This window comes from Moschus berezovskii, chromosome 10 (assembly GCF_049115385.1).
Source record: "Moschus berezovskii isolate FMDL1 chromosome 10, NW_MosBer_1.0, whole genome shotgun sequence".
Classification (NCBI taxonomy): domain Eukaryota; kingdom Metazoa; phylum Chordata; class Mammalia; order Artiodactyla; family Moschidae; genus Moschus; species Moschus berezovskii.
This window is the reverse complement of record NC_142469.1, coordinates 23,633,485-23,645,750: the sequence shown is the minus strand read 5'-3', so window position 1 is coordinate 23,645,750 and position 12,266 is coordinate 23,633,485. Positions and strand designations below refer to the sequence as shown.

Below are 12,266 nucleotides of genomic sequence, written 5' to 3'. Positions count from 1 at the left end.
GTCCTCTTCTCCTCCCGCCCCTAATCCCTCCCAGCATCAGAGCCTTTTCCAGTGAGTCAACTCGTCGCATGAGGTGGCCAAAGTATTGGAGTTTCAGCTTTAGCATCAGTCCTTACAATGAACACCCAGGACTGATCTCCTTTAGAATGGACTGGTTGGATCTCCTTGCAGTACAAGGGACTCTCAAGAGTCTTTAACACCACAGTTCAAAAGCATCAATTCTTTGGCGATCAGCTTTCTTCACAGTCCAACTCTCACATCCATACATGACCACGCGAAAAACCATAGCCTTGACTAGACCGACCTTGGTTGGCAAAGTAATGTGTCTGCTTTAACGGAGTACTAACTAGTGAGCTATTTTAATGAAGAGTATCAGCATTTAAACAAATTAATGAAAAATTATTTCAGTGCATTTTCTGATATTACTCATCTTTTTCACCCTCAGATAATTACTCTTCTTCAAACGATTATTAGCACATAGAGAAAATTACATTTAATAATGGTATTGTTTGGGCCTCCCAGGCAGCATTAGTGGTAAAGAATCCGCCTGCCAACGCAGGAAACATGTGAGACAAGGGTTCAATCCCTGGGTGGGGAAGATTCTCTGGAGGAGGGCAAGGGAACCTACTCCAGTATTCTTGCTTGGAGAATCCCCATGGACAGAGGAACCTGGAGGGTTACGGTTCATAAGGTCGCAGAGTCCGACAGTACTGAAGCCACCACGCAGGCACACATGGTATAGTTTAAGTGGGTTAATCTTTAACTTGAAATGAAATATATTGATAGTATGAAACGAAAGGTTTGAAACAGTGTAACTCTAAAACAAGGCCAAGCAAGAAACGGAATTATCACAATTCATGGTCAGAAGATCGATTAGAACGCTTTTGCCTTCAAGAATTAGACTGTCTGAAAAATGCAAGTCCTAGAGCTTTTAACAATGGCAAGGCAGCGGAGTGTGGTGTTAAACCATCTTGATAATCAGAAGGCTTAGAACGGCTTAAAAGAACCTTCATCACAAAGAGGGATTTTTTTTCTTTTAACCTTCCTCGCCTCCCGCAATTAATGCCGTTTAATACACTGTCCATTATTTTTAAAGGGAAAATATGCCATACAGCGGCTCTTAATAGTTACTGGCATGCGCCACAGATGTTTTCTTTAAAAAAAAAAAAAAAAGCCCAAATGTTTCACATGTCATTCCACCTCAAACCCTTTCTAAAACACGGGGCGCTTTTGTCCTTCACGAAAGCCAGGATCGAGGCAGAAGAATCATTATGGTTACTCTACACCCTCTTGAAAATCAGCAATTTCAGTGCTAAAAACAGAGAAGCGACTGGATGTTTCTAATTTCAAACCAAGTGATTTCCAAAAGCCATCCGAGACAATTTTCAATGTTTTCAATTAGGCAGTGGCTCATTTTTACAATTCACTTCACCAGAGGCCTTCACCTCCCAACCACCCACGAAGCTCCTAAACCCTCTGCGGCCACGACTGGCTCCGCGCAGCCTAAAAAGGGCCGGGCGCGCTTCTCTGCGCCGCGGCTCGCACGGCTTCGCCCCTCTCCTCTGTCGCCACAGCTAGAGCAGTCAGCCAATGGCCGCCTTCCCTTGTCCGCATCGTTCCGCCTTCCAGTTCCACCGCAGCCAGTAGAAAGAGAATCCTGTAGCAACAGAAGCCAATGGGAGGTCGGGGGCGGGCATATCATTGGCTGCGGGCGCCCCGCGGTGCAGTCTGGGCCTCCGCAACCGTTACCCTGGAGCCGAGGTCGCCGCGCCGCGGCCGCCCGGGGCTTACTGTCTCCGCCCCTGCTCTAGCGCCGTGTTCAAACCTCCCGCACCCCAGCCCCCTCCGCGCCCGCCCCGCAGCTTCCCCTGCCCCCCGCAGTCGAGTCAGGCACCCCCCCCCCCACCCCCTGTTTAGCCGACAGACGCCGAGGCCCCGCGGAGAGAAGGCAAGGCGGCGGGCGCCGCGGGGCCGGAGCGGGCTGGAGGTGGGCTTTGGGGTGGGCGTGGAGACAAGGGGGCGGTTGGGGGTGCGGGGCGAGGCCGGGCTTCAGGGGCGCTGGCGAGGTGGCTTTCGCGGACAGGGGCGTGCGAGTGGACCTGTTAAAGGATATGGGATGGAGGAGGATGTGGGGACTCGGGGAGGAGAAAGTCCCTAGAAAAGTAAATCTCGAGCCCGGCGCTAGGAGGGTCCCGGGAAGAGGGGAATTCGAGGGTAAAGAGTTAGGGGAAAAGGTTGATTTGGGGATCGGGAAGAGAAGGAAGGGAACGCATTGCAGGAGTACTTAGAGAAAGGGGTTCGGAGTTATTAGAAAACCCCAGAGGCCTGTAGACCGCAGGTGGGAAGGGAGGACCAGAGTCAAGAAGGGGATGGAGGCTGGGAGGCTTTGGGTAGCTCTGGGATGATAAATGGTGGGAAATGAAGACTGGTTAGCGGGGAGAGGATCTTTGGTGCAGGCTGTGAAATCTTTATGAATCCTTCAGAGATGGGATGAGAGGAAGAACGAGTTGGCCCCCAAAAATGCCTTTTTGGCGTAGGTGAGTTGGAGTGGGTGCTCAGATACTTGGTGTTTGAAGTTGGCAGGACCACGGGATACTGTTTAATAGTGGTGAAGAACACGGGTCCAGTTCACCTGAGCTTCATCTCCTCTCTTTGACTCACCTGGGCTTAACCCCCTCTCATTATCTCACCTGAACGTAAATCCCTCTCATGCACTTTGCGGCCCTGGATAATCTACAAACGTCAGTTAGTAACAGATTCCTGGCTAGGAACAAATCACTAGCATCATGTTTTCCCATTTCAGAATGGGAATGGTATAGATACCGTGAAGATTAAATGTATTGAGGCTGTTCACATCTATACCTCCTGCTAAGTCACTTCAGTCGTGTCCGACTCTGTGTGACCTCATAGACGGAAGCCCACCAGGCTCCCCCCTCCCTGGGACTCTCCAGGCAAGAGCACTGGAGAGGGTTGCCTTTTCCTTCTCCAATGTGTGAAAGTGAAGTCGCTCAGTGTCCGACCCTTAGCGACCCCAGGGACTGCAGCCTACCAGGCTCCTTCATCCATGGGATTTTCTATACCTACATAAGTGAAAAAAGAATTGGATATTAAATAGTATGCCCTGACTGATGATTTTCAGTCGTGGAGCACCCCTCTAAAAGTCTGAAGAAAGTTTTGGCCCCTGTCTCTACGAGAGTACACTTGGGCACCTACATGTTTATGATGGTCCTTTACTTCAGGTTAAGAGTTTGGATTAGGTATCTCTTTGGGATCAGAGTCATCATTTAAGTGATTTTCGTTGTTATTGAAGGGGCTTCATGCAATTTGGAAAACAGTAAAACAGAAAAGGATACAGTTCTGGAGATTCTTTACTTTTTTTCTCACTTTAGTGCGGTTATTATTTTAATCTCTGCAGTTGCAGTTTTACATTTGAATTTTATATTACTGTTCTAAATCTTTCACTTTAGGATTTTGCTGAATGTTGACTTGCATGTTTATTCAAAACATAATAGGAAATAATTTGATTCTCTTGGGTTGACAGAGTGTCATTTTAGATGTCAAAAACTAACTGTGACTTTAGAAAGGTGATTTTTCTTCTGTCAGAGTCTCATCTCTTCTGTTAAACAATCATGGAACCATAATTCTGCGTGACACAGTAGAGGACTGTTAGGATAAACATGCTAATCTCTCCTGGCTCTCCTGCCTGTCTCCTCATCTCCTGTATGGAATTCTGTATCCGCCACTTAATTATTGTGTTTCCTCATAATTCAGTCTTCTGCCTTCTGTTCACTCTGTGTTCTTTTCTTGGCTGAGTTCTTTCTCAGGCTTTTGATAGTCTTCACTTCCGCCTTCCATATTTTTGTCAAGATACAATGCATTTTTTCTTTTTAATCTCTCCTGGAACACTTGAGGTAGCTACAAATTTATATAATCGATTTTTTGGTATTTCCACATAGATTTCCCATAGGCATCCTCAACTCGCTGTGTCTGATATCGAATTCATCAGGTTTCCCCGCCAAATCTGGACTGTTGAATGGTACCATATTCACCCAATTTTTCAAGGGTTTATTTAGGTTCATTCTCCTACTCCATATATAATCGGCCACAATGTCCAGTTTATTTTACTTGATAAATATGTCTAAATCAATTCTGCTTTCTCTAAGTTACCAAACCTTAGTTCAAACCTCTATCATTTTTCACCTGGTCTCAAGGCCAGTTGTTATCATTCCTTAAGCTTTATTGCTCTCCAATTCATGAATTGAGGATGAATCATTGTATTTTTGAATCGTTGTCAGATCTTTGTTGGGGTGGTTATTTTAATCTTATTGAAGATCCTTTGCTTTCAGTCAACTTCAGTTCAGTTCAGTTCAGTCGCTCAGTCGTGTCCGACTCTCTGCGATCCCATGAATCACAGCACACCAGGCCTCCCTGTCCATCACCAACTCCCGGAGTACACTCAAACTCGTGTCCACAGAGTCGGTGATGCCATCCAGCCATCTCATTCTCCGTCGTCCCCTTCTCCTCCCGCCCCCAACCTTTCCCAGCATCAGAGTCTTTTCCAGTGAGTCAGCTCGTCGCATGAGGTGGCCAAAGTATTGGAGTTTCAGCCTCAGCATCAGTCCCTCCAATGAACACCCAGGATTGACCTCCTTTAGAATGGACTGGTTGGATCTCCTTGCAGTATAAGGGACTCTCAAGAGTCTTCTCCAACACCACAGTTCAAAAGCATCGATTCTTCGGCGATCAGCTTTCTTCACAGTCCAACTCTCACATCCATACATGACCACGGGAAAAACCATTGCCTTGACTAGACGGACCTTGGTTGGCAAAGTAATGTCTCTGCTTTTTAATATACTGTCTTGGTTGGTCATAACTTTCCTTCCAAGGAGCAAGCGTCTTTTAATTTCCTGGCTGCAATCAGCATCTGCAGTGATTTTGGAGCCCCAAAAAATAAAGTCTGACAGAGTTTCCACTGTTTTTCCATCTATTTCCCATGAAGTGATGGGACCAGATGCTTAGTATGGCATAAAAGTCATTCTTGTAATGGTCTCTTCCACTTAACTCTGTCTCACTTATTGTTATCAATACTTTATCACTACCCCCAGTCAATACAGTCATTTTAAACCAGCATTGTCCAATAGAAATATAATGTGAACTGTATATGTAATTTTCAGAAACCACCCAAGAAATTACATACTGGTGAAATTAATTTTAATGTATTTTATTTAACCCAAGATACCCAAAATGCTGTTTCAATACATATTGAATATTAAGATTATTAAGATATTTTATGTTCTTTTCATGTACTGTTTTCAAAATCCCATGTGTATGTTTTACTTAACAGCTTATTTCTTTTCTAACTAGCTGCACTTCAGGTTCTCAGTCATCACTGTTTTGGACAGCACAGTTATGAACTATTTGCAGTTTATCTCATGCGTTTTACTTTTGCACATGTTGTTTCGGTAAGAGGAATCTTACCGAAATAGGGTCTTCCTTCATCAGCTGTATTCTTTTGCTAACCTTAGCTGTCATCTTGCCCCCACAGAACACAAATACACAACCCAAATCATAATTTTACTTGACCTCTGCTAATACCAAATAACTCAATTTTAGGCATTTTCTCCTCTGGGCAGTCTTCCCATACTCCCTTTTGTCCTCTCATCATAGTTTTGAGTTTCCTCAGCTTCCGTTACTGCCCTTTATCATTAGTATTTAATACTATTTATCTTTCTTTTCAGTCTGGGAGTTTCTTAATAGTAGGGATCAGTTGTCTCATTTTTGTGTCTCCAGCTTTATCCATAGTTCAATGCCTGATAGTAGGTATTCAGTAAATGCCAAATGAATTAATATTCTGTGATGTTTGCATTTTACTGACTGAAGTTTGGGAATACATACTGTAGTTAAGATGCTTTAGTTTGACCCATGTTTCCATGTGCTATTTAAAAGAAGTTGATTATACCTTAAATCTTAAGTCTAGGCTTTACTGTGATCTGACCTAGAGTCTAGAAAACTATACTTAAAATGTAAACATAGTTTGATTTTTAAGCAAAAGTCGGTGTTATGTAAATATATGTAGGATAAGGAACCACTTAGCAACATCCTAGAATGTTGAGAAGTAGAGGAATGGAAACACTACTTGTTTCTAATCATTTCTCCCTTATAGGAGAGAAGGAGTTATAGCTTTAATGCAGCAATATTGTTTTTACCTTAATATCATCTTCAGTTATTTGTGTTTTTGGTGGGAGAGAGGGTAGATATTGTTCATATCTTTCTCTCCTGGTTTATTTTTATTTCACTCATCTAGTTGGCTATTGTGTGAACTCATGTTGGCAACAGAGGTAACAATGTTTTATGCAAAGAAGCTGAACACAGGGAAATGGCAGGAAAGTAACAGTTTTTTGATTTTACATAGTTTTTTTTTCTTTTTCTTAAAATGAATTTTTCTTGAAGTCACGTGGATCAGATGCTTATTATAATATTCAGTATACAGTGGACTCTACAGCTTTGGTTTACTTTCTGATTCATTTGAAACTGGATTTGTATATCCTTTATAGGAGGCAATTCTGTTACTGCAGAAGCTTGTGGTAATCTTTTTTCTGATTTGTGATGTGTATTACTTGGGACTTTTTAAAGACAAGTTGGAAAATGATAAGTGCTAGATTTGATGGCTTTCTAGCATTGCCACAGTAGCACTCCTGGACACTTTTGGAAGATAAACAATTCTTAGAAATTGAAATTGGACAGGATTTATAGTTTTTGTTTTTATCTGGTTACCCTTGTACAATTAAAAGAAACAGATGAACAACTGTTAACTGACTCATTCTATGTCACAAAAAATTAGTTTAAATTAGCTGGAGAGCTATACGTGAAGTATAAATCTTTAGTGTTCTCTGTTGATAATTTTTTAAGAAAAAATTTTATTCATTTAATGTGACTAGTTTATATTAGTCTAATAGAAATTTTTGTAACTGCAGGTGAAATTTATTTTGTCTCAAGCCCTATAGGTTATTTCCATCATTTAAAATTAACCCAGTAAGAATATTCTAACTTTATGATGGGAATGGCTCAGAGCAAAACTTTTGACTTGTTCGTTTTCTCCCTTCTTAGGCATTTTAGAGATTTATGTAAGTCTTATGCAATTAGTTGAATGTGGGGCGATTTAATTATTTTGTTTAAAATAGAAAGGTACATTTTACTGAACGAAACTACTAATATTATATTCAAAATAGCATTATAGATTAATCATTCATTTCACAAAAAGATTAATACATGGTATTTGTGATTATTCTGGTGAACTAGACAGATAAGATTTCTGTTCCCATGGGTCTTATATTTAACAGGAAGAGACAAATGTGAGATTATTCCCAGTAGTAACGAAGTCTGTGAAGAAAATAAAGCAGAGTAATCTCACCCTTGTGAAGTTCTAAGGGAAGGTCCTAGGTAAAAGGTGCAGCAGATCTCTGAGTTGGTGACATGTTTGGCATGTTAGAGGCACAAGAGAATGCCACTGTGGCTGCAGAAGATGAGGGGAAGAGATGAGGCCTGAGGTAAGGATGGAGATGGAGAAGGCAATGGCAAGCCCAGTACTCCAGTACTCTTGCCTAGAAAATCCCATGGACAGAGGAGCCTGGTGGGCTACAGTCCATGGGGTCGCTACTAGTCAGACAAAACTGAGCGACTTCACTTTCACTTTTCACTTTCACACATTGGAGAAGGAAATGGCAGTGTTCTTGCCTGGAGAATCCCAGGGATGGCAGAACCTGGTGGGCTGCCATCTATGGGGTTGCACAGAGTCGGACACGACTGAAGCTACTTAGCAGCAGCAGCAGCAGCAAAGATGGAGAAGTAGGCAGGAGGGCCAGATCTTACAGGAGTTTGTGGGTCTGGTTAAGGAATCTGATAACTATTGGAAGCCATTGAAAGGTATTAAGTGGAAGGTCTGCTTGATGCTGTCTGATCTCTGTGTCACGTAGCTTTCTATAACTGGGGCAGCAGGAATGAAAGCAGGATATCAGTTAGGACGCTATTGCAGAGAGAAGATGGTGGTTTGGACCAGGGCAGTAGCAGTGGGGATGATAAGGAATCATCTAATTTGGAATATATTTTGGAGATAAACCAGCCTGGTTTTACAGATGGTTTGGTTGTGGGGATGTAAGATTAAGAAGAAATCCAGGATGATCCTTCAATTTGTGACATGGATAATTTAGTAGATGGAAATGCCATTTAAATAATGAGGTCAGAAAAACAGGAAAGAGTTGGTGAGAGTAGAAAGTGAACAGATCATGATTTTGTATTGGCGTGTTTAGATAACCAGCTGGAGTTGTCAAACAGGAAGGTTAATGTATGAATCTGGAAGGCAGGTCTGGATGAGATCATCTAAGAAGAGAGTGTAGATAAAAGAAGGCCTAATGCATGGTGCCTTGTGTATCCCAGCCTTTAGAGATCAGAAAGAGGAGACAGATACACAAAGAAGACGAAGAGATAGCCAGTGAAGTAGTGAGAAAACCAGGAAAGCAGGGGGCTTTGGATGTTATAAAGAGTGTTGTAGGGAGGAGGGAATGGTTAGTCTTTTCATGTGCTTCGTGAGGTCAAGGAAAAATAGGACAGAAAATAGATTTTTGGATTTCCCCAGGAGGAATGTCATTGTTTGTTTTGATAAAAGCTATTTCAGTGGAATGGTCACGATGAAAACCTGACTAGTGCAAATTTAGAAAAACGTTGGGAAGGAAGCAGAGGTGTTCTAGATTATCATATAATATAGTATAATATTCTAGTATAGGTTGGGCTTCCCTGGTGGCTCAGTTGGTGAGGAATCTGCCTGCAATGCGGGAGACCTGGGTTCGATCCCTGGGTTGGGAAGACTATTCTGGTATAGATAGAATAGTCTTCTTTTATTGGAAGATTGGAGTGGAGAAATTGGGTTGTAAATGCAGTAGGGACCTGGAGCCAAGCAACAGCTTTAGTAGAGCCTCTTTGTTAGTAAGAATGATCCAGTAAAGAGGGCTGAAGTGCAGGTATGCCATCCTTGAGATGGAGAGGAGTGGAAAAGAAGGCAGGTGAGAAGTTTAGCTCTTAAAAAGAGCAGCAATGCTTTGTCAGTTTTAGCAGGGGAGAGCCACAGAATGGTGTAGTTGCAGATAGAGGCGCCTTTAAAGATAAGGTAGTTTTCACCTGATTGTTGGTATTGAAATATTGAATAGGTCCCTCAACTAAAAGTCAGAAAACTTGTAGTCCATTTCAGATTTTACTAATTTAACTCTGTGACCTTAGATAAATTGCCATCTTGGGTAAATCACTTTGTTTTTTGGGGTCTTTGTTTCCTTTATCTATGCAAAGAAAGGACCGATTTCTCAGGGTTCCTTCCAGTGCTAAAATGTTATGTAATCTTGTTTAACTAGTAGTAATTCATGGGTTTTTATTTGCTTGTTCAGTTCAGTCGCTCAGTCGTGTCCGACTCTTTGTGACCCCATGAATCACAGCACGCCAGGCCTCCCTGTCCATCACCAATTCCGGAGTTCACTCAAACTCATGTGCATACAGTCGGTGATGCCATCCAGCCATCTCATTCTCTGTCTTCCTCTTCTTCTCCCACCCCCAATCCCTCCCAGCATCAGAATCTTTTCCAGTGAGTCAACTCGTCGCATGAGATGGCCAAAGTATTGCAGTTTCAGCTTTAGCATCAGTCCTTCCAATGAACACCCAGGACTGATCTCCTTTAGAATGGACTGGTTGGATCTCCTTGCAGTCCAAGGCACTCTCAAGAGTCTTCAACACCACAGTTCAAAAGCATTAATTCTTCCACGATCAACTTTCTTCACAGTCCAACTCTCACATCCCTACATGACCATGGGAAAAACCATAGCCTTGACTAGACGGACCTTGGTTGGCAAAGTAATGTCTGCTTTTTAATATGCTATCTAGGTTGGTCATAACTTTCCTTCCAAGGAGTAAGCGTCTTTTAATTTCATGGCTGCAGTCAGCATCCACAGTGATTTTGGAGCCCCCCAAAATAAAGTCTGATACTGTTTCCACCATTTCTCCATCTATTTCCCATGAAGTGATGGGACCAGATGCCATGATCTTAGTTTTCTGAATGTTGAGCTTCAAGCCAACCTTTTCACTCTCCTCTTTCAAGAGGCTTTTGAGTTCCTCTTCACTTTCTGCCATAAGGGTGGTGTCATCTGCATATCTGAGGTTATTGATATTTCTCCCAGCAATCTTGATTCCAGCTTGTGCTTCTTCCAGCCCAGCGTTCCTCATGATGTTCTCTGCATATAAGTTAAATAAGCAGGGTGACAATACACAGCCTTGACGTACTCCTTTTCCTATTTGGAACCAGTCTGTTGTTCCATGTCCAGTTCTAACTGTTGCTTCCGGACCTGCATACAGGTTTCTCAAGAGGCAGGTCAGGTGGTCTGGGATTCCCATCTCTTTCAGAATGTTCCACAGTTTATTGTGATCCACACAGTCAAAGGCTTTGGCCCCTTTGTAACAAGGTTATTAGTTATTATTCTAATAGCTGCATTATCTTGTCTGTATCCATTTCTTGCCTTTCATCTTTTTGGTCTAATATTTTGTATATGTTCAACTTGTTTTGTTTCATGTTTGCTTGTTTGAACTGTTTTTTTCTGGCAGCAGTGTCAGCCAGGCAGCTGTGTTTTTACAAGGACTAACACCTAACTTTATAAAAGAAAAATTTCACAAATGTCTAAATTTCCATTCTTTAGGAATGCTTAGATCTTTCGGTTGCTATACATTCTAAGGAATGCTTGCTTGTTGTCATGAGGAATTGTAACATAATATGGGATACATATTTTAAAAATAGCCTACCTTTTTTTGGCATAGATGCTAAGTAATCAGAAGTTTGGCAAAGGCAAGAAAATACTGTCTAGTGTTCCAGGGACTATTCTTTTTTTTTTTTTTTTTAATTTTATATTGGAGTATAGTTAATTTACAATGTTGTGTTATGTGTTAGTTTCAGGTGTACAGTAAGTGATTCAGTTATACATGTATCTGTTCTTTTTCAGGTTTTTTTCCCATGTCACTTATCACAGAATATAAAGTAGAGTTCCCTGTACTGTACACTACTAGGTCCTTGTCGATTATCTATTCCTTATATAGTAATGTGTATATATTGATCCCAAACTCCTAATTTATCCCTCACCCAGTGTTTCCCCTTTGGTAAGTGTAAGTTTGTTTTTGACGTCTGTGAGTCTGTTTCTGTTTTATAAATAAGTTCGTTTGTATCATTTTTCTTTTAGATTCCACATGTAGGTGACATCATATGATACTTGTCTTTCTCTGTCTGGCTTACTTCACTTAATACGGTAAATCTCTAGGTCCACTGCAAATGGCATTACTTTACTCTTTTTATGGATAAGTAATTCCATTCTATATATGTACCATATCTTCTTTATCTATTGCTCTGTCATTGGACATTAGATTGCTTCCACGTCTGGCCTATTGTAAATAGTGCTGCAATGAACATTGGGGTGCGTGTATCTTTTCAAATTATAGTTTTCTCTGCATATATGTCCTGGGGCTAAATTTAATCACTTAAAAAAATGTTTTCATGTAGTTAGCATATAATATTTTTAGGGAATGTATAAAGGATACATAACATAATTTATTGTCTTTTTTTCTTAATTGGCCATCTTTGATAGAAGAACCAAACCCTACCTTAAAGGAACTCATAGCGTGTTTTTGCTTATCTTGATTCCCTCATTGTCTTTAAACGGCATCTGTTGCTGCTGCTGCTAAGTCACTTCAGTCGTGTCCAACTCTGTGTGACCCCGTAGACGGAAGCCCATCAGGCTCCCCCGTCCCTGGGATTCTCCAGGCAAGAACACTGGAGTGGGTTGCCATTTCCTTCTCCAATGTGTGAAAGTGAAAAGTGAAAGTGAAGTCGCTCAGTGGTGTCCGACCCTTAGCGACCCCACGGACTGCAGCCTACCAGGCTCCTCCATCCATGGGATTTTCCAGGCAAGAGTACTGGAGTGGCTTGCCATTGCCTTCTCCGAACGGCATCTGTAGCCATCAGTAATTTTTGTTGACTGAATTGAACAGGTGTATGAATTGAATAGTAGTTTCATAAACTTTGGAAAAGTGATTGCTTATATCAAGTTCTCTTAAAAGTTTGAGAATTATTATTAGGAATAATTAGCTTACAGATGACTCATCCTGTGACTGATTCATGTTGATGTATGGCAGACACCAACACAGCATTGTAAGGCAATTATCCTCTAATTAAAAATAAATTTAAAAGA

At 41.6% G+C, this 12,266-nt stretch overlaps 1 protein-coding gene across 1 annotated transcript in view; it reads left to right on the top strand.

Annotated features, from left to right (window-relative positions):
* The first annotated feature begins 1,818 nt into the window (after positions 1-1,818).
* Positions 1,819-12,266, top strand: part of LCA5 (lebercilin LCA5) — a 63,973-nt gene continuing 53,525 nt past the window's right edge. Inside the window, exon 1 of the mRNA XM_088840547.1 lies at positions 1,819-1,987. The gene's annotated coding sequence lies outside the window, so the exon portion shown is untranslated. The remainder of the gene's footprint in view (positions 1,988-12,266) is intronic.